Source organism: Pinus tabuliformis, chromosome 1_2, assembly GCF_031772625.1.
Source record: "Pinus tabuliformis cultivar Carrire ecotype Pingquan chromosome 1_2, CPIR1, whole genome shotgun sequence".
NCBI classification, from domain to species: Eukaryota; Viridiplantae; Streptophyta; class Pinopsida; order Pinales; family Pinaceae; genus Pinus; species Pinus tabuliformis.
The window spans coordinates 746,137,530-746,143,370 of NC_142298.1; the positions used below are offsets into that span (position 1 = coordinate 746,137,530).

General features: G+C 41.7%; 1 pseudogene; it reads left to right on the forward strand.

Annotated features, from left to right (window-relative positions):
- The first annotated feature begins 325 nt into the window (after window positions 1-325).
- LOC149207916 (protein ASPARTIC PROTEASE IN GUARD CELL 2 pseudogene) lies at window positions 326-2,008 on the forward strand (annotated as a pseudogene).
- Window positions 2,009-5,841: the final 3,833 nt, after the last annotated feature.

The following is a 5,841-nucleotide window of genomic DNA, read 5'->3' on the forward strand; positions in this document are numbered from 1 at the left end:
ATAAATCACTTATGATCCTTATACTTAAAAGCTTTAATCCAGACTTTTAAAAATTTCCACCAAAATTTTTATTATCTTCGGAATGAAATTGTGATTGTGGGGCTGTTTACTCTAAGCGATGTGAAATCTGATGCAGATGGTATAGAGTAGGACAATAAAGTCTTCGGGCTGAAATTGTGATTATAGGGCTCTTTACTCTAAGCGATGTGAAATATGATGCAGATGGTATAGAGTAGGACAATAAAGTGGTAAAAGGCTTTTAAAATGTTTGTCAGTGTCTCGGTTCTCTCGCTCAGTGCATTAAATTCATGCACTGAGTTCTCTATACATGAATCATGCATATGTCACGCTCCCCAAAGTTGGCCGGGCAAGGAGATGGAGCACCTACAACTCGCGGTACCCCTGGTTCCATTTTCGTTCTTACTGTGTGTTGGGATGCTTCTCTTGCTCCAATGTGCGCGGTTCAAACCAATCTCTTCCCACGATGTTCCGGCCTATCACACTCTGGATGTCGAAGCTTCGCTCAGAGAGATCGATACCGTTCCCGGCGGAGTTGAATATAAAAGAGAAACGAGGCCGAGACGGACGCCCTGGAGCGTGCAAGTGGTGCACAGGGATAGTCTTCTGGTCAAGGGCGCCGCGAACGCAACGTTGTCGTACGAGGACCGGTTGGAGGAAAAAATGAAGCGTGAGGCCGCACGGGTTCGCGGGCTTGAGGGGCTGATAGAGAGGAGACTCGCATTGAAGGAGCCAGTGAAGAGCTACAACAACGTGACCGGGGTCGCTGCCGAGTTCGGGGGCGAGGTCGTGTCGGGATTAGAGCAAGGGACCGGTGAGTACTTCACGAGGATTGGTGTGGGAACACCGATGACGGAGCAATACATGGTGCTCGACACGGGCAGCGACGTGGTCTGGATTCAGTGCCAGCCGTGTCAAGAGTGCTATTCGCAGGTGGATCCCATCTTCAACCCTTCGTTCTCCGCTTCCTTCTCCACCGTCGGTTGTGACACCGCCGTCTGCAGTCAGCTCAACGCCTACGATTGCCAAGGTGGGGACTGCGTCTACGAGGCCTCCTATGGCGACGGTTCCCACTCCGCCGGGAGCTTCGCCATCGAGACGCTGACGTTCGGGACCACGTCAGTCCACAACGTGGCTATCGGCTGCGGCCACGACAACGTCGGGCTCTTTGTCGGGGCTGCTGGGTTACTGGGCCTCGGTGCTGGGACGCTCTCCTTCACTACACAACTCGGCACGCAGACGGGCCGCCGCTTCTCCTACTGCCTGGTCGACCGCGAGTCGGAATCCTCCGGCACGCTCGAATTCGGGCCGGAATCCGTCCCCGTCGGATCGATCCTCACCCCTCTCGAGACGAATCCCTATATCCCCACGTTCTACTATCTCTCCCTTACCGCCGTCAGCGTCGGCGGCGTTCTCCTCGACACCATCCTACCCGACGTCTTCCGCATGGATCCGACGTCGGGCCGTGGTGGTATCATCGTCGACTGCGGCACCGCCGTCACGCGCCTCCAGACCGCCGCCTACAGCGTCATGAGGGAAGCTTTCATTGCGGGCACCCGACAACTTCCGAGAGCCGAGGGCTTCTCCATCTTCGACACCTGCTACGACCTGTCAGGCCGGGCATACGTGATGGTTCCAACCGTGGGGTTCCATTTTTCCAACGGGGCGACCTTAATTCTTCCGGCTAAAAACTATATGATACCCGTTGATCTCACAGGCACATTTTGCTTTGCCTTTTCTCCAGCCACCTCCGATCTATCCATTATGGGGAATATTCAGCAGCAGGGCATTCGTGTCTCCTTCGACTCCGCCGACTCCCTCGTTGGTTTCGCTCTCAACCAGTGCTGACATGTATTTTTCCGACGGATATGTATTGTGCGTCCGTATTCAGCTTTTAAGAAAGTCTGTTCTCTTTCTGTAAAAAGCCTGGCAGAGTATTGCATTAGGTTTAATCAAAATTGTTTGGGATAACATTTATTTTGTCATTTTACACCAATGAGTTACATAGCTGAAATGTTTTTTACATATAGATGTGCATAACCTAATAATTGTTAACTTGGTGGGCCGATTTAGAGATATTTATACAATGAATTTGAAGAATGAATTAAGTATTCAAATAGAAATTATATCTAATTAAATGAATTTTGAATTTTTGTAAAGTTACCATGTTATTTTTCATGTAAACTATAATGGATATGTTTTTGTTTGGAAAATTTTTTGAGTATTTAAATGATGAAATTTTGAAACAAAAATTCATGAGTTGGAGAGAACATGTTGTTTTTAAGCATACATTTTTTTTCAAGATTTATAATTTTTTTTGGTTTATATATATATGAAAGTCATTATATCTTTATAAGACATTTTGTTAGTGCAACCTAAAAGGGTCTTAACATAATCAAACATTTTATTTTTCTTTTATAACTTGTAGGCCTTAATGTCCTCTAGTGCATCATAGAAATTTTTTTTTTCAAATGGTTAAAGTCAAACAAAATTATACTTGATTCTATATGTTTGGATAATGGATTTGTCTAGCCTATAGAAAAATAACACCAAAAATAGAGATATATATACATTTTCTCAAAAATTGATATTTTCTTGTATTTACAACTCAAAGCATGAGGCTTGTGATTCCAAACTTGTATCAAAATCAACCAACTCATTGCACACTTAAGCTTCCTACTAGAAAAAAAACTCAAAAACCAAATGTGCATTCTTGGTGCTAAAAATGTGCATGCCCTTTTACCACTAAACATGTGCACACATTCCTAGTGCTAAAAATGAGTGCACATTCCTACCGCTAGGAACCTATAGACATTCCTGTAGCTAGGAACTTTAGCATGGAAAATGGTTGATGTGGTTTTGGGGGCGAGGTAGGGCGGGATAGTGGGGCCAAAGAAAACAAAGAGAGAGAGTGGGGTGGGGAAGAATGAGTGGGTGAGTGAGGGCCAAAGAAGGGAGGAGAGAGAGACAATAAGAGTCAAAAGTGAGAGGTAGGGAAAGAGATTGGGGAAGGGAGAGCGAGGGGGAGAGAGAAAGTTGTGGGAGACACAAGGAGGAAGAGAGAGACAATGTTGGAGGGGGTTGTTGCAAAAGAGGGACTGAGGGAGGGAGAGAGAAATAGAGGAAGTTGGAGGAGGGAGGGCGGCGAGAGAGAGAGAGAGAGAGGAGAGAGGGGGGAAGAATTTTTGTGTGTGAGAGAGAGAGAGGGAGAGAGAGGGTGGCAGATAGAAATAGAGTTGGAGGGGGAAGAGAGAAGGAAGAAGAGACAACGAGAGAGACAAAGAGAAAGAGGGAGTGATGGGGGACAAAGAGAGTGAGGGAGAGAGGGATGGAGATAGTAACAAAGATGGAGGTGGGAGACAAAGGGATTCAAACAAAAAGGGAAGTATAGAGAGGGAAGAAGAGATAGATCTAGAGACAGAGGATATATATATATATATATATAGAGAGAGAGAGAGAGAGAGAGAGAGAGAGAGAGAGAGAGAGAGAGAGATTTGTTGTGAAGATGGACATAAGGAAGGGATAAAGAAGAGAAGAAGGGGAGAGAGGGGGGTGGTAGTTAAGGAACTATTATGCCTAAAAATTCACCCCTTTTTCTAAATTAAAATTTGCGTGGAGCCCCTACTTTGCTATATCCTTATTGATCTTATACCTTTAGTGAAGGAATCTCCTTGAAGCATACCCTCTTCTAACAAATCCCATAAGAACAGTCATAACCTTTTTTGTTTCCTTCTATATCGCAAATAAAAAACTAGAGCTTCTCCATCCAATTCAAATGCATTCTCTCTATTTTTTTGACACCGATGACATATAAAATGTTTTCTGTTGATTTTCCCAAAATACCCTGTATAAGAGTTCAATGATCAAAAGTTAAAGAGGTCTTAACAATGACTTTTCTAATATTTTACTAATCTTTCAACACTAACGCCATAATGGAGAAATATTCTTGCATCCATAGGTACCTTGTAGCAAATATTGGATGTTGGGTGAGAGTGTTATTAGAGATTTCAATATATATTGGTTTCTTCTGATTTCTTGCTGCCAACTCTATAGGGGAGAAAATTTTAACTTAGAGAATTTCATTACCTCATTTAAGTATATTTAGCAATAATCGCCGCCATTGTCTAGGAGTGGGCCATCCCCATTGGATCCTTTTCTTTATTTTATTTTTCGTGAAGGGTGCATGTTATCTCTGTTGTTAGAACATTCCATTTTCTTCAACTCAATATTTCACGTTAGTCGTAACAGTTCGAGGCATGGACTTACAACATTAATGCTAGGATTTTCCTAATCTACCTCATTGATCCTCATATGCATTTGACATCAAGTTGTACTCTCAGGCGACAATTTTCTTAGGTGAAATTAATGGATAACCATAATGTAGAACAACTTTCCTTGATCGCCATAATGGATAACCATAATGCATTCTTGTTGGAATTAACACCCCTCAAGACGACATTAATGTCTTTATCTAGCTATTATGTTGTCAAGAATTTTTGTTAAGTACTAATTTTGGCCTAGTCTTTCACTCTCATAGTACTGAGTAATTGCATTATTATTTAGCCCAAATTTCTCTCCCTACACCAAATCTTGCACCCACCACTCAATGGATCTCTTGTACTCAACTAGATTATGCTCCAAGCAAGTAATCATATTTGAGTTCACTCTCTTTTCACGAACTATATATCTTGGACCTCATGATGGGTTTTGCATGCAAGCATCAAAAGTATTAATTTGACAAGATGTCAAAAACACACAAGGGTGATGGGTAGAAGCTCAAAATCATAGAGCCCATAGTTCTTGATCCTCCTGTAAATGAAATATTTTGTGGGGATACAAGAAATTTTGATGGAAGCAACACACATCTCAACTAGGCTGAAATTTATTACATTTATGCCCATTCTGAATTTGAAATACAAGATGAGGACTACACAAGAATGTGCAATATCAGAAGTCTAAGATTCATTGAATCACCACTAGGCTACTCGTGATGCCATATAATGACATAACTAAATGGGTCGTGGTATAGGCCGACATGTAGCAAGAGGCAATTATCAATAGCAAGGGTGAAAACATAACCTCTTTGAAGGTTGATGCTACTATAATTTCCAATAGCATAACCATTCATGGTATTCACACATACTAATACATTACTAGAATTTCCAATAGCATAACCATTCACGGTATAACATAAAATGTGAATACATTACTAGAATTTCCAATAGCATAACCATTCACGGTATTCACACATACTTAAAGTTATAGTGAATCGTTAAGCACAAGTTAAAACAACTCATCATAAACAATGAGATATATTTAAACATTCATCTAAATGATTGGGGCAACCAAACCATCCATTTTATTATGTCACCATATATAAGAAAACGCGTCAGGTGCTACAATGCAACAATTATATGATCAGGCTCACCAACCAATGATCCCTACATAATGTATAAACATGAAAAATCACATACAATATAAAACCATTCACCATCTAATATATGTATAGTTAACTTTACATCAGGGTCGCATAACAACTATAGACTCATAAATTCGTGCTCAAGACTACAAACAGATATAGAAAAACATAATACAAACAAAGTAATATTCTTCACCTTCAACATTCATAATCCTTCACCGATGGAACTTCTAAACCCTGATCCATCTCAAGCATCCAATTTTATTTATCTCTAGCAGCTCCTCAAACCTTCTTGGCTCTCTCCCCTAGTTCTCCAAATGTCCTCTAGGTCATTAGGATAATTTATGATACCTCCCTTAGTTGGCCCATGTGTGCTTAACTCCCCTTTGAAATATCTCTCACAT